Here is a 25,916-nt window from a genome sequence, read left to right on the forward strand (position 1 = left end):
TTCTACCACTCCTGATAGAAAGAAGCATTATCTATTCTGTCATTTTTTTTTTCTCCAGAAAATAAAAAAAAAAAAAAAAATTCGTAGAAAAACACTATTTGTACGAAAAAAATTTACTTGAAGAAGTTATAAATTTTTGGAAAACAATTTTTTTAATCCTAATATGAAACCTCTGCGACTACTCTAGTTTGAGTTATAGCTTGTGCTGTTTCAATTTTTTAGGCAAACTATAACTCATGATGAAATGGTAACAGAGACTTTGTATTTAGTTCAGTCAAAAGTTGGTTGAGTCTGCTCACTTGTAAAAGAACTTTAGAAAAAAATCATGGGTAAAAATCGCGAAAAAATTTTTAGAGGGAGAAAAAAAATAAAAAATTTTTCCATTTTGGAAGGGTTTATGGAAAAGTTGCAGAAAAAAAATCAGCTCAATTTCATTGTAAGTCAATTTCGAGTTTAATAAAACGGTTAAGGATATATTAGAGTTTTTAAAGTGTGTGGGAGCGTTCGATTGGGATTCGAAGGGGAAATAGATGGCAATATCCAAATTCAGCCCCGTGGCAGCTAGGGTTTTGAAAAAAACCAGAAACTTAATAAAATAACGAAGTTCCCCCACCGGAAATTGAATCCAGGTCTTTTGCTTACCAGGCAAATGCCTTGACCTCTAGAGCACAGGGCTTCTTAATTTTTCTTAGTTCCATCAAGATAACACCGACGTCCTTCTACTCGTCAATTCATTTTTTGGATGCCATCAATTTTTTTTTTTTTCTAAGTTTTTTACTCAGCCACTAGATTTTCTACTGAGCCTTAATCATATTTGAAATTGATTATAAAAAAATATAAGAATTAAACTTTTAAAAAGTACAAAAAAAACTTAAACAAAAAAATCAAAGAAAGAAAGTCCCTTATTTTGAACTTGGCAAAAATAAAATATAAAGAGAGAACTATGAATGGTAGGAAGGCCAATAATTCACAATACGCCGCCCCGGGGTGCCACGATGCTGAATTTGGATATTGCTATCTATATCCTCTCCGAATTTCAATTGAACGCACCTACATACTTTAAAAACCCTTCTATCATCCTTGACCCTTCCATGAAACTCGAAATCGACCTACAATATAAAATTTAGCTAATTTTTTTTTCTACAACTTTTCCATAAACCCTTTATCCTACCCGCTATTCAAAATAGAAAAACTTTTTATTTTTTTTCCCCCTCTAAAAATTTTTTCGCGATTTTTACCCTATCTCAATCAATTACCTACCCTCTTATCTATACCCATTAATTTTTCATCGTACAAATGAACTCTTTATTTTGTGGTTTTGATCCATTGCTAATACAGTTTACGAAGGTATTGATTCTTGTAACAGACAGGGTTTGTGTCGTCTAACTTAAAGATGCATTTATCATGGTGTTTAGTAACGAGGGTAAACTGTAACGTCACCTTGTGTATTAGGATGGGCTAGGTTTCAATCGTTTTTTACTATAAGAACATGACCAAATTTGTGATGGTAATTTTTGAATATAATGTCTCAATACATCTCTTGGATGAAAATGTTTTTCACGAACGTAGCTTTATGAACCTAGAGTTTTTTGAAGTTCTAAGAGATACGATTTCCAACCATTGAATAGTAGTGGATCCTATTGTTGTTAAAAAAAATATTAAAATTGAAAAAATAATTATACATCCCTGATATTAAGGGAGTACTTTTAAGATAATCCAAATAGAAAGTTTAGGAAAAAGCGTAGTGTTAATTGCAACAAAAAGTCTATATCGGAGCCTGAAATTTTTGCCTGATACTGTACAAATCCCAGCCAATCACAGCCAAGTTGTGTTCGGGAAAACGCTTGGATTAATGTGTACTTGTGTTTGTGTGAATCTATGATGCTTATTGTGACAGCTGTTTATTTAGTTGTTAATTGAGATTATCAATATTGGAATATGCATTTGATTATTTATTTCATTAGTTAATTATAATCAATTTGTTTAAAAATAATTGGAAATTTTTATTCAATAAAATTATAGTTTATTTATTATCTAGATGTTTGTATGCATAATGTATATGTGTAACATATAAAATAAGTGGAGAGTTGCGCGCGACCCATCATTGTCGCTCGGATACACTCGGCCTCACTTTCATGTCAAATATTGATAAATATTGCAAACTTCAACTAACAATATCTCTGATTCTGGAAAGTTCAAGCGTTTAATTTTTTTTCCAAAATTTTCTAAATTATATCAATTTTGACATATTAATTTTTTATCAAATTTGTAAGAACCGTTTTTTTGTTAGAACTAAAAATATAAAAAAATTAAAAAAAAATCCTATACCTGCAATGTTAAACCACGTAAAAAGTTCACCTGTTTAGACTCAATTATCTCTAATACTAGATTGTTCATCATCACAAAGTTAAGATCATTAGATGCAGGGGAATTTCAAGATTTATATATCCAAAAATTAGAAAAATTGTAAGAAAACTAATTGACGGATGTACTCCCTTAAGACATCACCTTTGGTACAGAAAAAAGAGCAATATGATTATTTGTTTTCACTATATAACAGCAACCTCTAACAATACATGTTTTCACCACATTTCCTGTTAAATAAATAATGATGTCAAAAAAATACTTAGCTTATCCTAATATGTTCGACATGTCTGCGAAGAAGATGATAGATATGTAAATAAAAAATGAATATATAGGTGTTTATCTTTATTTGATATAAAAATTTACTACTTACTCTGCTATCGAATTTAATTCATCTATTTGATCATGATGAATATGATACATTAAATTTATCATATTGAGAAATTGATATTAATAACATAAAATTTGTTAACCATTTCTAAATTATATCAATTAACGGAAAATTATTTATCTATAATTATCATTGACATTTCATTTCTTCTACTTGATATTAGTTTTCTAAAAAACAATATGGGTGATTAACTATTATTATTTTTTAACAATCATTAATTTTTGGTAAACTCAACTTTGAAACATTTTTTTAAAATTGTATTTCCGTCAAAAATTGAATTTTAGAATTCATAATAAAGGTTAATTGTTACAATGAAAATTTTATGTTGTTATAATTCATTTTCAATCTCCAGATGAATTGAGATTTTATTATCGAAAATGATTTATCATATTGAAAAATTAATATTAATAAAATAAAATTTTCCAGCTATCATCAAATTATATCAATTACCTGATAAATTTGATTCTTCAATCTATTTAATTAATTGTTTCTTGTTATCATGAAAATTTTATTTTTTTCACCTGAAATTAATTCGATAAATAAGCTAACTTATCCAAATAAAATTTTATTTATCATGTTATAAGTGTTCGTTGTAGATAATGCTTTCAAAAGCAGCGACAGTAGTGTGACGCCCTTCGTGGCAGAATGCCAACACTCACATATACGTATAAAACTTTCATGGTAATTTTTTTTTTTTTTTTTTTATTCTCTAGTGCTGATGAACCATTCTAAAAAAAGAATTTGAAATTACAATTGTGAGAGTACACAATGATTTATTTGTTTTTGGATAAATTTTCTTAATACTTTCTGGAATAAAAAATATTCATTTTAATCAAGAACAAATTTATAATTATACAATTTTTACAATTTATATTAGCATATATAATATCTGGAAAATTCGTAACATTCTAACAAGTTTTTTGTAAGAAACTATGAATTAATTTTGGATGCTTTGTCTTTCTTCCTATTGTAATGTCCTGCGGTAGGCGCACCAATTTTTTTTTAATTTTTATTTTTAAATATTTTAATCCTTCTATATATTCAGGGTATATTTCGATACCCTGAGCTCCATCTTACGCAATATAAAAGTAATATATTATGAGGAACCAACGACTTCGCCCCTTCAATGATTTTCTTGAGCCGGCACTAATGCCAAGCGGCAATACTGCCAATTTTCTTAATTGATTTAACAGATAAATTAGTACAATGAGTGATAACAACAGAATCGTAAAATTACAAGGATTCTCTTGATACCACTCATGTTATAAAATTTTAATTAGAAATATTTTTAATTGATAATCAAAGATCACGTTTTTGGGCTGACCCTGATAGAAAAAAAGTAGACTAAGGAAAATAGGGAATGGACCAGGAGAAAACCGAACGTCTCCGGAAGATCCCCACTTTTCTAAGGGCTGATTGAGTCCCAAACTTAATCGATCTAGATTTTTCACTTCACTTGGTCCGCAGTCTCTGCACCATAACTAGCTCTTCCAGCTCTAATTCAGTTGTACTTAATCGCCGAAGCTTTATTCTCCTAATAAAGACTTAGAAAATTTAATTATTTCTGATTTAAAACTTAAAATATTTTTATTTTTGAGTTTAAAGACTTAGAATATTTTATTTTTTCTAAATTAAAACTTGAAAAATATTAATATTTTTGAATTAAAACTTAGAAAATTTTCCAATATCTAAATTTTGACTTAGAGAAATTTGATTATTTTTGGATTAAAACTTAGAATATTTTTATTTTTTGTTTTGAGAACTTAGAATATTTTATTTTTGGTTGAATTAAAAATTAGAATATTTTTATTGTCGAATCATTTGCAAGTTAATTATTTTAATATTTTAATATTTCTCATTTAAAATTAAATTCATTAATTATTTTAACTTAATTTGTATAGCCTTCTGCTATTCAATAAATTAATTAGATTGGTTTTAACTACATGTTAATTCAATAACATTATTAATTAATTAAAAATTGGTTTCAATTCATATCGAGAATATAATTATAATAAATAGATAAACAGTTAATGAGCTAATAATTCAATAATTGTCACTTAAATAAGTTTAACGTCTGTGCTTCGCGAGTGCATTGTTCTACGTCGAACACCGTTGTCCATCATCAATCAACTACACATCTTTAAATATCTATTGTAATCAAAGCGAAGCCAAGGTCCACGTCGTTCATTACCAGTAATTTTAATTCAGCAATTATTGTAAGTACAATTTTTAATTTTATCTTAAGTGTTTATTTGTGTTTTGTATCAGTGTAATTTTAAGTAGATTCTCGGCGATTATCAAGTGTAATGATTACGTAAATGTAGAGTCAGTGTTTCGTTAATTCTCAACAACTAGATTGCTTCTCAATCTAGTTGATTATTTATCGAGTCACGTAATATTTAATTAACGGGTCGCTTCTTTAATATTTCTAATCACTGACTCCGTAATTCACTTGATTTTTCTCTCTCTATATTATCGACGCGTAGGGGCCTTTGTTTTAATTAAGTTTTGAGCGTTTTATATTTTTATATTTTTTACGTTGAATTAAATGTGTTTTTATATGTAATTTTTAATTCAAATCATGGTGTTTTTATAAATAAAATTGCTTTATCCGAATATTAAATTTCGTGTGTCGTCTCAATTATTTCATGGTTAAATTATATTTGTGTTTGTGTTATATTTTTCGTGTCCATTTCAGGTGTCATTTACCCTTCCTAAATTACGTGTCTATCTGCGTAAACCCTCCTATTGTTTTCTTAAGTGAGCAGGGAAAATTAGGTTGAATCAATTATATATCAGCCAGGATTATTTTATTGGGCAAAATACATATGTTTAATAAATAATCCGGCTACGATATTTCACTATAAATGAATTTTTATAAAAGTTTTTAAAAAAAGGAAAAAAAAAAATACTCTAACTTGGACTTGAACCCGGGCTACTCGTACATTTGTACATTTTTAATGAATTTTTTGTAAAAAATTATAAACTATATTTGCATATTTCGATTTGTCCCCCATAAATTAATTTTATAGAATTTCATTTTTATAAAATTCTCACAAATAAAAAAGATAAAAATACTTCAACCAGGACTTGAACCTGAGCTACTCAGACCAAGACTAAAGACTCATATCCTAAATGTATCAACAAAACACAAATATTCCAGGAAGACATTTAGTGTCACACGTGTACTAGTTCATATTACAATCTTACTATAGGCACACACAATCTTATCTAGAAATTTAACATAAATAAAATATAAGATAATCTTTTATTTTGTTTCACTATCTCTCTTTTGAATAAACTAAAATTATCAAATAAATTATATCAAATTTCCAACAGATACTAATGAAAAAAAGTTTCTTTTATATATGCTATAATTACTTTTTCTTTATTTATGTTTGCATCATTCGCAAAAATATCATTAATATGACAGTTAAAGAAATGACAAAATACGTACTTGTTATTATCAAAACTATTAATATATGAAGGAAAAAAATAATTGTGCAATCGTTACTCTACAGTCATGATATCCATGTGAAAATTGAAAAATCAGCCACTATAAGCCTGTCAAATGTAGTTTAGAAAATATATTAATATTCGCTTTTCCAAAAAATTTTCAAGAACGAGACAAGAATTACATATTTCTTGCAAAGGAAAGACCAAGACTAAACGGACACCAAGTTTATTTATTCATGTAACAAAAAAGATCTGGTAACGTTTGTTGGGGCGTGTAGACCGCGTTACCGTTGAAAATTAAAAATTTTCAATACTCCGGCTAGGGCCGTGTTAAATTTTATCTCTTAAATGGTTTTTAAAAGTAACAATACAATAACAGTACATTTTTCTTTATTTTTCTGAAAATCGATTTTTTTTTTTTTCTTTCGTTCAAGTTAAGGCAAGCTATAACTTCTGTTAGAATCAACAGAATGACTTCATATTAAGCTCAAAAAACGTGGTTTTTAAAACTCCATCGCCCCTTAAGGAGTTTATCCTGATTCCAATAGTCAATTTTTTTCTATTTTTGAAACAAAAGAGACAAAAATATTCCAAAAATTCTATTTAGAAAACTATAATTTTTTTTGAAAAAAGTTTCGACTAAAAGTTGTAGGATTTTACCACACATGCTTTTTAAGTCTTATACAAAGTATCTAGGACGATTTTGTCGAAAGTTAGAGCGTTTTTCAGAAATTACTCGAAAACTAGGAATGCAATAACTTTTGATAAAATTGTAGTAGAGACTCCGTATTAGGCTCAAACAACGCGTCTTCTAAAACTCCATCGCCCTTCATGAGAAAGAGCATTATCTGTTCAGTCACTTTTTTTTTTAAAAAAAAACTAAATTTAAAAAAAAAAAAAAACGGTTTTTTTTTAATTTTTATGAAAAATATGATTCATAGATCAAAATTTTTTCGGAGAGGCGATAGAATTTTCGAATACGCATGTTTTAAGCTTAATATGAAGTCTCTAACACCATTTCATCATGAGTTATCGTTTGCCTAAAAAATGAAAACGGCACAAGCTATAACTCAAAATAGAGTAGTCGCAGAGGTTTCATATTAGGCTTAAAACAATCGTTTTTCAAAATTCTATAACTTATTCAAATGAATTTTTATCGTACGAATAGTATTTTTCGTGAAAAAAAAAAAAAAAAAACACGATTTTTTTTTTTTTTTTGTTTTTTGGGAAAAAAAAAAAATGGCTGAATAGATAATGTTTTTTTTTATTAGGGGCGATAGAATTTTCAGAGCCGCTTCTTTTGAGCCAAATCCGAAGTCTTTACGACAATTAGTTTAGAAGTTATGAACGTTTTTTTTTTTTGGGGGATAAATCCAATACTGCGGCTAAGCCTTTCGGCTCCTAGCCTCCGTAAAAGCTTTTAATGAAATATAATAATATCCTTATAGAAATTTTTTTGTAGATTTCGCACTTTTCTATTGAAAATTCGATAAAAATTGGTTATAAATATTTCATAAAAGATACATAAGAGTTGTTTTATATATGCATTTTGTAAATTATAAGAAATTGAATTTAAAAAGCTACATAGAAAATTTTGTATTATTATCCATATAGAATATAAAAAAAATGCAAATTATTGATAAATTTTTTGTGGAAAATTATAAATTAATTTCGCATACTTTGATTTTTCCCTATAGATTTATTTTATAAAACTTTCATCAAAAAAAGAAGAAAAAAGCTACTAGGGTGATTAACCAGTGCTTATTCATAACTTTGTGGTAGATCACTGGCTCATCACCCGATAGTAGCTCTCGCTCGAGTCCTGGTTTGAGTATTTTTATCTTTATTATTTATGAAAATTTTATAAAATTTTTCTACAAAATTAATTTATGGAGGACAAATCAAACTCAAGTGAGAAAAATATATTTATTGGAAATATAAAATAAATTAAATTTACATTTAAAATATATGTGAATTAAATTTAATTAATGTTTTAAAAATTTTAAATTAAATTTAATTTACATGCAATTTACATGTAATTTACATTTAATTCATATGTAATCTATATCTATACAAAAAGTTTTTTTTCAAAACATAAAATAAATTTACTAAAAATTTTTTTTTTTTTGACATTGAAAAAAAAAATTTTTGGATATACTTTAAATTTAGTTTTGTAATGTCCTGCGGTAGGTGCACCAACTTATTTAATTTTTTTTATTTTTTTTTAAATTTCTATGTTTTTATTTTTAATCTTTAATTCTAATTATATATTCAGGGCATATTTTGATACCGAGAGCTCTATCTTACCCAATAGAGAAGTGATACAGTTTAGGGAGCCAGAGAGTTTGCCCCCTCAATGATTTTCTTGAGCCGGTACTAAGGCTAAGCGGCAATACCGCCAATTTTATTAATTAATTTAAAAGATAAATTAGTACAATGAGTGATATCAACAGAATTGTAAAATTACAAGGATTCTTTTGATACCAATCATGTTATGAAATCTTAATTAAAAATATATTTAATTAGCAATTAAAGATCACCCTTTCAGGCTGACCAATAGGAAATAAGTAGACTAAGGAAAATAGGAAATAGACCATAAAGAAACTGAACGTCTCCAAAGTATCCCCACTTTTCTAAGGGCTGATTGAGTCCCAAAGTTAACCGATCTAGATTTTTCACTTCACTTGATCTGCAGTCTCTGCACCATAACTAGCTCTTCCAGCTCTAATTAAGTTTTACTCAATCGCCGAAGCTTTATTCCTTAAATAAAAATTTAATTATTCCGAATTAAAACTAAGAATATTTTTAATTTTCTAAATAAAGACTTAGAAATATTTTTATTTTTCTGAATTAAAACTTAGAAAATATTAATATTTTTAAATAAAAACTTGGAAAATTTTACAATATCTTAATTTTGACTTAGAGAAATTTAATTATTTTTGTTAAATCAAAACTTAGAATATTTTTGTATTCGAATCATTTGCAAGTTTAATTATTTAATATTTTAATAATTCTCAATCGAATTTGAATTCATTAATTACTTTAAATTAATTTGTATAACCTTAGGCTATACAATAAATTTATTAAATTGGTTTTAAATATATTTTCATTCAGTAACATCATTAATTAAGAAAAGGTTTGTCTCAATTCATTTCGAGAATACAAATATATTGAATAAATAACCAGTTATCAAGTTTATAAACCAACTATTGTCATTTAATAAATTTAATTCTGTGCTACGTGAGTGCTTTGTTTTACGTTAAATACCGTTGTTCATCACCGATCAACTACACATCTTTAAATATTTATTGTAAATTGAAGCGAAGCCAAGGTCAAGGTCCACGTCGTTTATAACCAGTAATTTTATTTCAACAGTTATTGTAAGAACAATTATTAATTTTATATAAAGTGTTTATTTGTGTTTTGTATCAGTGTAAATTTAAGTAGATACTTGGCGTTTATCAAGTGTAATAATTACGTAAATGTAGAGTCAGTGTTCTTTTATTTTTAACAACTAGATTGCTTCTCAATCTAGTTGATTACTGACCGGGTCGCGTAATATTTAATTGACGGGTCGTTTTCTTAATATTTCTAATTACTGACTCCGTAATTTAACTCTATTTCTCTCTTCAAATTATCGACGCGTGGGACCTTTGTTTTAAGGAAATTTCAAGTGGTTTTAATATTTTATAATTCATCGAAAACCAATTTTTTTTGTAATAATCAATTCAATTTATGGCGTTCTTTATAAATAAAATTAATGTTTTGTCCAATTATCAAATATCTTGTGTCGTCTTAATTATTTTATGGTTAAATTGTATCTGTATTCATATTATATTTTTCGTGCCCATTCCAGGTGTCGTTTACCCTTCCTAAATTACGCGTCTATCTGCCCAAACCCTCCTATTGTTTTCTTAAGTGAGCAGGGAAAATTGGGTTTAATTAATTATATATCAGGCAGGATTATTTTTAATTAAATATGAATATATAGAACTTAATAAAAAGCTGTAATATGACTTTTGATCTAGGAACGACACAACCCAAATAAATTAATTGCCGAAAATAACCAAACGTAGCAACCATACAACAACACATAGCAACGTGTTAGCATGAGAGAGAAAATAATAAAATATTAGTTATAAACAAATGCTAAAAAATTTCGACCAATCACATCACGAATAAAAAGCGGTCAAGTGTCTTTTTTATAATAAGAATCTTATAATCGAACATCTGAGATACTTGAAATTAACAATAATTAAGAAAATTAATAATATTTTACAGAAAGATCAAACAAGAGCGCCATATATAAAATTAACAAATTACTCAATAGGTTTACACAAATATATAGATAATTTTTTATACATACTTTAATGTTCTTATAAGATACACTTATAAGGAAATTTTTTTGTCATTTATTACTATTATTATAAAATTTATATAAGAAATCAGCTAAAAACTTATACAAAAGTTCTATAATTTCATCTTATAAGTCTCTCCTATGAATGTGACTTATAGGATTTTTTTGTACGTGTTTCCAATTATATTTAAATTGAATTGTTGATAGTAGTAGAGATTCATTAAAATTGACGAGAAAACATAAACAAAATACATGTAACTTTAAACAACTGCATTACTGGCGCCATCATTGGTTAAAATATGTACTGACTTGCTTCATTCTAGGAGCTTCAGTAAAATTCGAGAAATTACTACGAAAGCCGTGTGGAGACATGTACGCTTTTGCCTGCTCGCCGTGCTTGCAAACAGAGAAAGCAAGCAGAAACTAGTAGAACTATATTCTCGCGTATATTGTATATTTTTTTATTATAAATACGCCCTTATATTATAATAATTTGAGTTTATCGGCCGAGAAGTGACATGCACGTCTTCCTGCTTGCTTGTTTGCTTGTTTGCAAAGGAACGAACAAAAATGAACCGAGCAGAAAAATTTCTAGACACGAACTCCGTCAGCTGTCATACATATAACGATATAACTGATGAACACAAAAATTCAACACAATCATGGAGTTCTATAAGAAGCATGGAGGTCTACAAGGAGGATAATCTTTCAAATTTCACTGAAGCTTACGGAATGGATTAAGTCGGTTCACATTATCGTCAGCAACGGCGCTGGTGGCGATAAGATCCGAAGTCACATGGTGTTTTTGTTTTTTTTTTTTTTGTGTGGCTTAGTTAAAATATAATACATTATTTATTAAACAAATAAAATTAAAGCAATACACTTTAATAAAACAAACACCAAGGGCAGCAGTGGCTAAGGAAAAGATCAAGCTAAGGAATTAATGCAGCCAAAGGAATTATGTGGTAAGGAACATTAATTCATCTTTTTCTTAGCCACATTTGCTGCCTGCTCTTGGTATTTTTTTTATTAAAATGTATTGCTTTAATTTTATTTTTCGAATAAATAATGTATCATTTGCTTGTATTATTTTTTTACATAAAGGACCATTCTAACTGAGCCACACAAAAAAAAAAAAAAATAAACAAAAACCCTCCTTATAAAACTATCATAAGGAGTGATTCATTCTCTATCATAAGGAGTGATTCCCTCGATTCATCGTCACATTGTCTAAGACATGCTGGAAAAAAAATCGATTAATTAAAAAATTTGAACTGGAGAACAAAACAATTACCTGGTTCGGTAATACTGATTGTGTTGTTTCAGAAACTTTTCTTACTTTTGATGGTTGTAAATATTCACGCATTGTTTTTAATTAAATCTCTTTGAATTTCTTGATTCTATGATGAAAGCCTAATTTGAGAAATACAAAAGAGAATATATAATTAAGGATACAAAGTAACTCACTCTCCCACCTATCGCCCCGGACATGCGCAGCACGCTTTCCTAGCCCGCAACACGAATAGGTATACGATCCAGCCCGTAGCATGGTAGAAATACTACAGGTATGGCAGTGCGCAGCCTGGTTTGGCCGCTGTGAATCGACCAATCAAAAGGTCGCCTTCTCGCCACAAAAATGGAAGACTTTATGCGCGCGCGATACAAATTTGTTAAGAAAATTTTCAAGTTTTTTTAAAATTTTTCAAAAGTTATCATATTTATTCAACTAGATTTGGTATATTTTATAATGATTCACATACATCAATAATAAAAATTAATTATTTATATTAAATAAATGAATCCAAGTATAATAAATAAAACACAACCTCTATTGTTTGTGGCATCAAAAAAAAACAACAACAATGAAAATATTATAATTTAGTTGTTAAACTGTCTTGGTTTTTTTATTTTTTTGATTTTTTATAAACATGCTCCACATATATTTATTAGTATTTACAACAATATAAAAAATAGTTGTCAAAACAGTATGTTAGAGAGAGAGGATCTTATAATAGAGATTGCGTGTTAGAAAGAAAAGCAAAACAGCTCGATGGCGCGTTGTTGATTGGTTGAAAAAATAAGGCTGCGCAGAACGCGACGAAAAAAGCATGGACTACTGCCATACCTGTAGTACTTCTACCATGGACAAAACGAAGTCTCCGAAGGCTACGGGCCATGGTAGAAGTACTACAGGTATGGCAGTAGTCCATGCTTTTTTCGTCGCGTTCTGCGCAGCCTTATTTTTTCAACCAATCAACAACGCGCCATCGAGCTGTTTTGCTTTTCTTTCTAACACGCAATCTCTATTATAAGATCCTCTCTCTCTAACATACTGTTTTGACAACTATTTTTTATATTGTTGTAAATACTAATCAATATATGTGGATCATGTTTATAAAAAATCAAAAAAATAAAAAAACCAAGACAGTTTAACAACTAAATTATAATATTTTCATTGTTGTTGTTTTTTTTGATGCCACAAACAATAGAGGTTGTGTTGTATTTATTATACTTGGATTCATTTATTTAATATAAATAATTAATTTTTATTATTGATGTATGTGAATCATTATAAAATATACCAAATCTAGTTGAATAAATATGATAACTTTTGAAAGATTTTAAAAAAACTTGAAAATTTTCTTAACAAATTTGTATCGCGCGCGCATAAAGTCTTCCATTTTTGTGGCGAGAAGGCGACCTTTTGATTGGTCGATTCACAGCGGCCAAACCAGGCTGCGCACTGCCATACCTGTAGTATTTCTACCATGCGTTTTGTCAACGGATGAAGGGGAAGACTAGTACCGATTTAGGTTTACGTATCAAGTCACACTTACGGGACATCGAATATTTACGATTATGTGTTGCTATCGACACCACATGTAACGGTCTTGACCCTTCACAGAGTTATAGCAGTGACCTTTGGACTACTAACGACCAACTCCCATTAGTTATTAATAATCCATTTGACATCAAATAAATAATATTTATTTCGAGAACCCACGAAATAATAAATTTCGTTACAATATATATTTATTTTTCTGCTCGGTTCATTCCTGTTCGTTCCTTTGCAAACAAGCAAGCAAGCAAGCAAGCAGGAAGACATGTACGTCCCTTTCCGGCCGATAAACTTGAATTATTCTAATATAAAGGCGTATGTATATAAAAAATATTCAATATACGCTTTTATTGTACGCGAGAATATAGTTCTACTAGTTCCTGCTTGCTTTTTCTGCTTGCTAGCGCGGCGAGCAGGCAAGCAAGTATGCATGTTCCCACCCTGCACCCGTATTCAGAGGATGTTCTCATTAGGGCTTTTTTCCGATGAAATGTACTCTATGACAAGAGAGCTCATTTTTATGCTGCCGAGCTGGGGTTCACATCGATATATATATATACTATTCATATATGTAATGGAGTATTACATCCCTGACGGAACGCTACAAGGCTTGTTTTGTCCAAAAATACATGGCTTATTCAAGCCTTGTAGACGTGGCTTGAACGATACTTGTATACAAGGTTTGAACAAGTCTTGTACAAGGCTGTGTTAACAGACTGAATCGCTGAAATCGATTACAATACCGTACCACGAGCGTGTACGCTATGTACAACGATGGTTTTGATTTGGTTTATCGCTCCCGTGTATTCTGCTTGTACGAGCAATGTACAAGCCATGTATACAATACTTGTACAAGACTCACACAAGACTTGTTGAAAGTTACAAGCATTGTACAACTCTCGCACAAGGGTTGTAAGCAATGCTTGTACAATACTCGTACAATACCGGAATAAAAGCGGCTTCCAACGGTTCTCAACTTACTTACAATATTGCGTTTACTTATAAAAGACGGTTTTGAAAGCTTTTTACGATATTTACTATCATTTAAGCGTTAATATTTTTATATTAATAAATAAAAAGAAAATTGCTTTGATTTTTTAGTGTTAAATAGAAAAAGATGTAGCTATAAGGAATAAATGTTGACCTTGGGTATTTTATTTTTTTAATAAATAAAATACATGTAAATTTATTTTTTAAAAATACAAATTTCCAAAGAAAAGCAGTAGCTAAAGGAAAGATGTATCTAAGGAATTAATGTGACTAAGGAAATAATGTTGCCAAAAAATTATGTTTCAAGGAAATAATTCCTTAGTCACATTAATTCCTTAGCTACATCTTTCCCTTCGCTACTGCTTTTCCTTGGACATTTTTCTTTTATTTTATAAATAAAATACATGTAAATTTATTTTTTCAAGATACAAATGTCCAAGGAAAAGCAGTAGCTAAGGGAAAGATGTAGCTAAGGAATTAATGTGACTAAAGAATTAATGTTGCCAAGAAATTATGTTTCAAGAAAATAATTCCTTAGTCACATTAATTCCTTAGCTACATCTTTCCCTTAGCTACTGCTTTTCCTTGGACATTTGTATTTTTAAAAAATAAATTTACATGTATTTTATATATGTAAAGTAGGTCAACCTTTATTGCTTATAGCTACATCTTTTTCTATTTAACACTAAAAAATCAAAGTAATTTTCTTTTTATTTATTAATATAAAAATATTAACGCTTACTAAGGAATTATTTCCTTGAAACATAATTTTTTGGCAACATTAATTCCTTAGTCACATTAATTCCTTAGCTACATCTTTCCCTTAGCTACTGCTTTTCCTTGGACATTTGTATCTTTAAAAAATAAATTTACATGTATTTTATTTATAAAATAAAAGAAAAATGTCCAAGGAAAAGCAGTAGCTAAGGGAAAGATGTAGCTAAGGAATTAATGTGACTAAGGAATTATTTCCTTGAAACATAATTTTTTGGCAAAATTAATTCCTTAGTCACATTAATTCCTTAGCTACATCTTTCCTTTAGCTACTGCTTTTCCTTGGACATTTGTATCTTTAAAAAATAAATTTACATGTATTTTATTTATAAAATAAAAGAAAAATGTCCAAGGAAAAGCAGTAGCTAAGGGAAAGATGTAGCTAAGGAATTAATGTGACTAAGGAATTATTTCCTTGAAACATAATTTTTTGGCAACATTAATTCCTTAGTCACATTAATTCCTTAGCTACATCTTTCCCTTAGCTACTGCTTTTCTTTGGAAATTTGTATTTTTAAAAAATAAATTCACATGTATTTTATTTATTAAAAAAATAAAATACCCAAGGTCAACATTTATTCCTTATAGCTACATCTTTTTCTATTTAACACTAAAAAATCAAAGCAATTTTCTTTTTATTTATTAATATAAAAATATTAACGCTTAAATGATAGTAAATATCGTAAAAAGCTTTTAAAACCGTCTTTTATAAGTAATCGCCATATTGTAAGTAAGTTGAGAACCGTTGGAAGCCGCTTTTATTCCGGTATTGTACGAGTATTGTACAAGCATTGCTTACAACCCTTGTGCGAGAGTTGTACAATGCTTGTAACTTTCAACAAGTTTTGTGTGAGTCTTGTACAAGTATTGTATACATGGCTTGTACATTGCTCGTACAAGCAGAATACACGGGAGCGATAAACCAAATCAAAAACCATCGTTGTACATACATTGTACAAGCCTTGTAACCACGCTCGTACAAGGCTTGAACGAGTATTGTAATCGATTTCAGCGATTCAGTCTGTTAACACAGCCTTGTACAAGACTTGTTCAAACCTTGTATACAAGTGACGTTCAAGCCACGTCTACAAGGCTTGAATAAGCCATGTATTTTTGGACAAAACAAGCCTTAAACAAGTGTGTTTTACACGGGACAATTCCGTCAGGGATATATGATACTATTTAGGACAATGATCAATATACTGCAATATACTTGAGTTCTTATAGGTATTGCAATACCATTTGCTTCATCAACATAAAGGTGAGGAGTGACTTGGTCACATATCCATTCAGCTTTATTTGTTTACATTCTTAATAGGGTTGGTGCTCAAAAACATCAAAACATGTCATATATACATCGATGTGAACCCCAGCTCGGCAGCATGAAAATGAGCTCTCTTGTCATAGAATACATTTCATACAGAACTCTGACAAAAAGTTTTTGAAGCGCTGCCATCGGAAAAAAGCCCTAATGAGAACATCCTCTGAATACGGGTGCTGATAGCTATTTTTGACATAAAGCGGTGTCTCCACGCTATAGAAATGCTTGCAAGATTTCACTAGATAATTACTAGAATTTCGGTGGAAATCAGCGTTAAGAAGCTATGCAAGACTATCACAAGCTGTGTCCGATGGTCGTCTCGGCTCAGTTCCGTCTCACTTACGGCTCACTTGTGGCGCTAGCGACGTACGGTTGTTTGAAGAACTACAAAGGCACAAAATCTCAATACAGGTGCTTATCTATATCATCACTGTATTAATGCCCCAATAAATATTGTTTATTTACAGTGATGATATAGATAGGCACCTGTATTGAGATTTTGTGCCTTTGTAGTTCTTCAAACAACCGTACGTCGCTAGCGCCATAAGTGAGCCGTAAGTGAGACGGAACTGAGCCGAGACGACCATCGAACACAGCTACAGCCAATGAAACATTTTCCATTTTTTCGTGCAAGAACTCGCATGAGATTTCTATAGCGTGGAGACACCGCTTAATAGGTGTGTTCGTTCACTATTAACACCGAGCGTATGCAAGGAAACGCTAGATTCATGCGGTCATTAGAAGAAACTTTAGTAACTAAAATTCACCAATGCATTCTTTATTTTCAGTCATTGTGCTTATTTTGTTCATTTAATAATTTTTTCAAAGACGCAAGAACAAATTACCAATAAATGATGATGAAAGAGAGCGAAAGAACTAGAAAAAACAAATAGCAAGAAATAAATAGTAAACTTTAGTTACTAAAGTTTCTTCCAATAAACGCATGACTCTACCGCTTCCTTGCACACGCTCCGAGCTTGCGCTGGGCGTGAATAGTGAACGAACACACCTAATGGGATAACATGGAAACGCTCGGAACCGATATCATTTGATGGAAACCATTGAAAAAGATACAAATAAAGCTGATAATTAAGGTGAATTTCCACAAAATAGTTATCCCAGTCGCTTGGGATAACTTACGGATAATTTTTTTAAGAATAGCTATCCCGGCTTCCGTAGATTACCCTACTTGTAGACCTTTATGCCTCCTTATTAAACTCCATGGTATGATACATGGTGTATAAAACTGAAAATGTATGAAATCGTTTCGTACAGTTTATGATACTCTTGTATGATACTCATGTATCATAGACCAGTATTATACTTACCCAATACTCCTCTGGACAAACCCTATAAAGATATAACCAGCACCCGTATTCACAGGGCAAATTTTATACAATTTAGGGCTTTTTTTTGCCACTGATGGCGCTTGTCAAATTTTTTTTATATAGATTTCATATACAAAAGCTTCACAAGCGCCGCCAGTGTAAGAAAAGAGCCCTAAATTGTAATGCCCTGTGAATACGGGTGCAGTTGTAGTTGTAGTCTACATGTGATGTGCTGTAAAGGCTGGTTTATTCGTCAACAGTTACAGTTAAGTAATAGTTGAAAAAGTTTCAATGATTGGCAAACGATGAACCCTCAGTTTTATAACGTGTGGTTCATTTCTGAACTATAAGTTAACTGAAACTACGGACAAAAAAACCGGCCCTGCGTCGTATTACTAAATAAAGTGTATTACATTGATTTCAGTCAATTCATCAGCCAGCCAAGACTTAATTCAGAGCCACTTTTATCCAACTGTTTGTTTGATCTTACTACATTTTGATACGCATTAGGTCAATATGATAGGACAAAGAGCTCATGTTGTTGTATTGTTTTTATTGACTTATCAGTTACATATCTGTAAAGGGAATTCAGCTAAAATTTTTACATTTCCGGAATATCTTTATAAGGAATCAAGTAAAAATGTAAGGGCTTAGTAATTTCATAGTACTACACTACAAATTGATATTAATTCAAAGAAAGATTTAGAATACAATATAGATTGATAGTAAAGTCCGTAAATGAATAAACTTTCTGAATTTTTAAGGACCTATTATTTCAAAAATTCGAGCAAGCGTGCGAGGAAAGTGGAGCTTGTAAAACAACACAATCACAACAACGCAGCACTACGGCGCATACACGTTGTATACGTGAATGTGTTTCACCTTCATGTTATCACGAAATATATTTTTCTGACCAGGTACGTCGACATAATCTCTGCAAATATTCAGATATCATATTTATTCCTTTTAATTTTTGAATCTATGATTGTAATGTATATGATATTCGTGATTCTTTCTTCACCTCAACATCTTGAACAGCTTGAAGAAGGAGAAATTGATGTTCGACTTAACTCATTCAAAGGATGTTTTATGCAACGTAATAGTCGGCTATTATCACAAAACGTTCACACGTAATTTGCAAGAATCGAATGTTACACTTGGAATAATAACTCAACTGATGAACGAATCGCTTTATTTCAATCACTCATTGGAAATATATATTCAAAAAAGTCAACTGTAAGTCTTTAATCATTAAAATTACTCAAGTTTTGCTTTTCAGACTTGAAGATTGAGTCGTCGGTTTTGATATTTAAATTAATTTGGAATAATTTCATTAATAATTTTCTATGATTTCAATAGAATTCAACTTGATTCGACTGACATCACATAATTTTGAAAGAAAAAGAGTTACTTAAAAAGTATGTCTCTATATCGTTCTGATCCGTGAAATGTCCTCGTTTTTCAGCATAACGTTTGAGAATTAAATTTTGACGAAATAATTCAGATACAATATTCTGGAATCGAGAAAACCATTAAATTGAAAAAATAATCAATGTAATATCCTAATGATTTCGCTATAAAGGGCTACATTAAAAAAACAAAATTCTATCCGAAAGAAATTTTGTTCTTGGAAATTTTTAGAATCGAATTATAAAAAAGGTGTCTTGATAAAACAAAAAAAATTTTTAATTGAAACCGTGAAATTTCTTGAATTATCAGATATTTGATTTAAATTAAAAGTAAATTGTAATTGATAAGAGTAATACTGTTCTTGTAAAAAAGAAAAACTTCTTAAATTCATTATTTTGGAAGTATTATTTTCAAGAATAAATGACTTGAAATAATACATCACTGTCTTGATTTATGACTAAACTGCCTTAATTTTAGAAGTTGACTTCTTAAATAAAATCAAGTCACTTTTCGATACGATAACTTTATGTCATAATTCAATTCGATATTTTTGGAATTTTCAAGGAGTAATCTCCAAACTATTTTTATAATATCTCCGGATTTTGTGCGGAATTTCCGCTTTAAAAAAAAACTAACGGGAAAAAAATGGTAAATGAATAAAAAAAAGAAAAATAAGAGTTTACATAGGAAAAATTATGCGTGTTGCGAGTACGCACGGGGGAAGTGAAACTTCTTTTGGAGTGATTGCGGTGATAAAACTATAAGTTTCTTTCATTGATTTTTCTGTTGGTATTGACTATTCATATTACGGTCGGTATTCATGATATTGTTCATTTTATATTAACTAGTAAAATTTATATATTAAAATAATGCGTTCATTATGTCAGGAATTCAAGATATTCTTTGTGATATGGAATTTTTTTATATTATTTCAAATTATACAATAATTAAAAATAAGTATAAAATTTTGTATTTTTATATATTTTTGTTATAAATTATTGTTGTCTAGACCGATATTGCTATAAACGTTCAGTACTTGAAACAGGTGAAGATTTTGAAGCTAATAGAGCATCAAGATTTTCCTGTAGTTTTTTTGGTTACACTATTAAGAAAAATACCCCCCATCCGCATCGATTTCAGTTCATAAAGATGACGGTTCTAACATAGTAGGAATCAGTGTGTCGATCAAGAAATACACACCTTCTTTGAGACTAATAAACAGTGTGTGAATTTCCAAAATAATGTGTAAATCTTAAATCATCGATAATACAGGGCCCTAAATCTAGTGCTATTGGATGGACAAAATAAAAAGTATGGTATCGTTTATGTATGTGTATGCTATTTATATGTTGCTGTGTGTTTTTGACAGATTATTTAATCATTTCGTGTTGTTCAGTGTTGTTATTCTGCTATCACATGATAAATATAAAAACAATATATAGATAATACTCGATTAATAAAGATTAAGAAAGCATTAAAAACTTTGAATATTTTTTACGTAGAAAGTAATAATTAATGTGTACGGTTTTTTTTTGGTTTTTTTTTAAATTGTGTTTTCCATTACTTGTCAGTTGTCATCGATTATTGATTTCGATTTGATTTGATTTGATTTTATATATTGATTATTAACTGAATTAATTTTTTGTTTTTTACGATTTGACTTTTACTGTTTTATTTTTTATTAAATCAAGTTTAATAATTTATTTTATTATTTTTATTTGTTTTATTATTATTCTTATTATTTTTATTAATTTATTTTTTTTACATATTTTGACCATTCCATTCTTATTTTTTTTGAGTCATATTAAATTTATTATTTTCAAATTTCTTTTTGTAGTTTTTTTCTCAGTTATGCGCATGCCTTTTCTTCTTCTTTCTCTCAAACTATACTATACTGTGTTGCATGCAACGTTTCATGTGGCGTTGCTTATGCTATTTCCGTCCCCGATTCCCAACCCTGACTTCCGTCCCCGATTTTCGTGACGAATTTTTTTTTCAACTATCCTCCAAAAAGAAGTTTCACTTAAAAATAAATAGGAAATATTTTTCCAAAAAATCCAGACAATGTTCAAAATAACGAAGCAGGTCTCAATGACGTAGAAATCTGGAGAGATCCGTAGAAAATTCGGAGAACATCCAGAGAGACTCTCTCCACCAAGGGACTCAAACATTCGTGACCGCCAGTTTTAAATACTATATTTTCATGTTCTTAGTTGAAAGGCGTGAAAAAATTATTAAAACCACCAATTTTATGATTTTCTCGATTTCGGTTTTTTTTTCATGGCTACCTATTTTGAATTTTATTTTCTCAAATTCAGTAATGAGAAAACCTAAGCTTCCACTCGCCCCTGCCGCCGTTCAGTTATCATCAGGTGTTGAAATCTCGAAATAATAGGTTTTTATTTTAATTTTTCCAATATATTTGAATATTAATGAATTGAATTAATTTTTTGTATCATTGTTTTTACTATTTCACATGTTTTTTGTATGACCGGTTGTGCTAAGTTATACGTAAGATAGCTGAAAACTAATTATTCGATTCCGTTTCAATAAACAGCATATCCCAGGACGAAATCCATCCTCGTTTCGACGTTCAACGTGGCTGTTTTCCGAGCTTGACGCTCGAAGCAATGTCGAAATCAAGCTCGATTCTATGTAAATATGTTACACTATTCGACGTCGAAACAAGGTTGAGCGAAGATTAAAACGAGGCGAGAAATAAAAAATATCCAAAAAGACTTAATGAATTGATATTACAGTGAAAAATCAATATTGATGTTCAAATTTAACATAAATATGATTATAAATACCATGATAATGATAAATTTATTAATTTTTACGGAGGCTATGTATTTTATTTTTTATGTATTTTATTTTCTAACCCTATTTGAGCTCGTTTCGACGTCGATAAGTAACGTTATTCGAGGTTGAAAGTTAATGTTACTCGACGTCGAAACGAGGTTAAATCAAAGCTAAATCAGGTTAGAAGCTAAAATACTGAAATATCGTAGCCGGATTACTTATTAGACAACCCAATATTGCCCTATAAAATAATCCTGCCTAATATGTAATTAAAGTAACCCTGTTTATCCTGCTTACTTAAGAAAACAATAGAAGGGTAGGGAGATAAATTTGCGTAATGTAGGAAGAGGTAAAAAGGAACCTGAAAAATACACGAAAATAGTACACAAATTAAACACAAATAATTTATAGAACTTGAGTCAAACACAAATAACATAATGTTAAATAAAATGGTAAATTTATTATTAAAATACCACAACTCTACCAATAGTAATTGAATTCGGACCAACATGGACCTTGACATAATCGACGCACTTGTGTAACACTGAATTTACAATAAAAATTATAACGAAGATCACTTTTACTTATGTTTAATTTAACATTTACATAAACGCTTTACTATACTTTACAGGTCGTAGTTGAGACCAAATTTATGACCACTAGGTCGTTGATTTTTATATTTGAAATAATTAATTATTTTTAGTAGGCAAATTATTGTTTAAATCAGCCCACTATAATTTACCTTATTCAATATTCATTTGATTAAATAATTTAACACAAAGCTTGCACTCGAATTTAAATAAAAAGAACAAGACAACTTAGACCATGCAGTCAGAATTTATTACAAGTTAAATCCAAGATGATTTTAATAAGTTTAAATTCATAATTTACGTAACCAAGTATTACGTAAATATAATTAAAAATATTTAGGTAAAATAAATCATTAAAATATTGAATAAGTATAACTTACAGTTTTTCGGCTGGCGGTTCTTAAAATTATCCTAAGACCTTTTAGAGCAAATATTAAAAGCGGTCAGAGCTGGAAGAGCTGGTAGTCACTGGATCAGAAATCCCAGCAAACTGATCGATATCTTCGGTCAGTAGCACAAGCTGACCGTAGGGTAGGTCCGAAATATTCGGGGGTGCTCGGGGATGCGTTTACTCCCTTAAATGTTACCCTTATAATCCATAAGATGGAGCTAGGGGTATTCAATTGGACCCCGAATATATAATTTTATAAAATATAATTTATCTTAAATAAAAAAAGTTCTGCGCTTACCGCAGGACATTACAGTACATAAAAAATTAATAATTTTATGATAATAATTATTATTAGTACATCTTTAATGTAGATATAATAATAAATTAATAATTAATTTATCAATTTGTTATTAGATTTATGGATTCAATCATTTTCTATTATCTAATATTTATTAAAATATTTATATGAATTTTTTCCTAGTTATTTTTATTTATTTTTTAGGAAGAGATGTAGCTGAGGAATTAATGTTGCTTGCCACATATTTTTACGGAGACTAGGAGCCGAAAGGCTCAGCCGCAGTATTGGATTTATCCCCAAAAAAAAAAAAACGTTCATAACTTCTAAACTAATTGTCGTAAAGACTTCGGATTTGGCTCAAAAGAAGCGACTCAAGAAATTCTATCGCCCTTGATAGAGAAAAGCGATATCTATGCTGCCATTTTTTTTTTTCCCAAAAAACAAAAAAAAAAAAAAATTGTGTTTTTATTTTTTTTTTTGCACGAAAAATACTATTCGTACGATAAACATTCATTTGAAAAAGTTATAGAATTTTGAAGAACGATTATTTTAAGCCTAATATGAAACCTCTGCGACTACTCCATTTTGAGTTATAGCTTGTGCCGTTTTCATTTTTTAGGCAAACAATAACTCGTGATGAAATGGTGTTAGAGACTTCATATTAGGCTTAAAACATGCGTATTCGAAAATTCTATCGCCTCTCTGGAAAAATTTTGATCTATGGATCACATTTTTTATAAAAATTGAAAAAAAACCATTTTTTTTTTTTTTTTCTAAATTTAGTTTTTAAATAAAAAAAACAAATGACTGAACAGATAATGCCCTTTCTCATGAGGGGCGACGGAGTTTCTGAAGACGCGTTGTTTGAGCCTAATACGAAGTCTCTACTACAATTTTATCAAAAGTTTTGTCTCCTTTGTTTCAAAAATAGAAAAAAATTGACTATTGGAATCAGGATAAACTCCTTGAGGGGCGATAGAGTTTCAAAAACCACGTTTTTTGAGCTTAATATGAAGTCATTCCGTTAATTCTAACAGAAGTTATAGCTTGCCTTAACTTGAACGAAAAAAAAAAAAAAATCGAGTTTCAGAAAAATAAAAAAAAATGTACTATTATTGTATTGTTACTTTCAAAAACCATTTAAGAGATGAAATTTAACACGGCCCTAGCCGGAGTATTGAAACTTCTTAATTTTTAAAAGTAACGTGGGCCACACGCCCCAACAAACGTTACCAGATCTTTTTTTCGGTTGCATTAATTCCTTAGCTCCATTTTTTCCTTAGCTACTATTTTTCCTCGGTATTTTAATTTATTTCAATAAATTGCACTGATTTTTTTTGTCAAATAAATGAATAAAATACCAATGAAAAGCAGTAGCTGAGGAAAACATGTATCTCAGGAATTGATGTTGTTTAAAACATAATTTTTTTGGATACATCTTTTTCTTAGCTACTACTTTTTCTCGGTATTTCAATTTATTCACATAAATTGTTTTTATTTTTTTCGTTAAATAAATGAATAAAATACCAAGGAAAAGCAGTAGCTTAGAAGGAGATGTGGCTTAGGAATTAACGTTGCTTACCGCACAATTTTTTTGGCTACATCTTTTTCTTAACAAAATCTTTTCCTCGGACATTATTATTTTTTAAAAATCAATCACATGTATTTTATTTATTAAATAAATAGAAAAAAATACCTATTTCTACCACGGTCACGAGTGGTTGTGATATCTAGACTGTAAATAGGAAATTTGCACTCGATAATAATATTTTTTTTAATAAAAATTTCAGTGTATGTGATTATTTAAAATTTTATAATAATATTTTTAAAAAAATCTCAATTGTCTGTGAAATGCTACGTTGTTACAAAAAAATAACTTCTAGACATTCAATAAAATCTCGTTAATCACAAAATTTATTATATTTTCATTTTTATTTATTTATATTCATAAATAATTTTTTTGTCACTTTTTTTGTCCCCGAACAAAAAAAAAATATATAGAAAATAGTTCTGTTCCCGTTTTTCGAATTAGAGAGTAACGGCCAAATAAAAAAAAAAAATTAATGGAAGCCAAATTAATTTTTTAGGTGGTCCGCTTTGCCTTACTTTCCCTTATATAATATATAAAGCAAAATTAATGATAAAAATGAAAGATTATAAACAATAATAAATATTTTATTTAATTTGCATTATTGAATTTTTTCCTTTAGTATAGAACGAGTGAAGAAGCTTACACATATATTTCGATAATTCCCACCACATTCGCCTACTTTGACATCAGCAATGTGGTGTTTTTCTCGTTACTTAAAATATTGGAAATATAAAATCACTTTTGAAAAAAACCAGAAACTTAGAAAAAATAACGAAGTTCCCCCGCCGGGAATCGAACCCGGGTCTTTTGCTTTCCGGGCAAACGCCTTGACCACTAGACCACAGGGCTTCTTATTTTTTCTAAGTTTCATCAAGTCAACGTCGACGTCCTTCTATGCGTCAGTTCATTTTTTTGAAAAAAAAAAAGAGTCCGGCCACCGAGCTACAAGGTGCGACCGAAATCGACTTGTAAACTTGTATTGGTGACGTGGCTGTGCCACTTCACAAACTAATA

At 29.6% G+C, this 25,916-nt stretch overlaps 1 long non-coding RNA gene across 1 annotated transcript; it reads left to right on the plus strand.

Moving 5' to 3' along the window:
• Positions 1-18,946: 18,946 nt before the first annotated feature.
• LOC122857608 lies at positions 18,947-24,955 on the plus strand. Its single transcript, XR_006374239.1, has 2 exons — positions 18,947-19,056; positions 23,516-24,955. It is a non-coding gene; the product is annotated as an uncharacterized LOC122857608 (long non-coding RNA).
• Positions 24,956-25,916: the final 961 nt, after the last annotated feature.

This window comes from Aphidius gifuensis, linkage group LG5 (assembly GCF_014905175.1).
Source record: "Aphidius gifuensis isolate YNYX2018 linkage group LG5, ASM1490517v1, whole genome shotgun sequence".
Classification (NCBI taxonomy): Eukaryota; Metazoa; Arthropoda; class Insecta; order Hymenoptera; family Braconidae; genus Aphidius; species Aphidius gifuensis.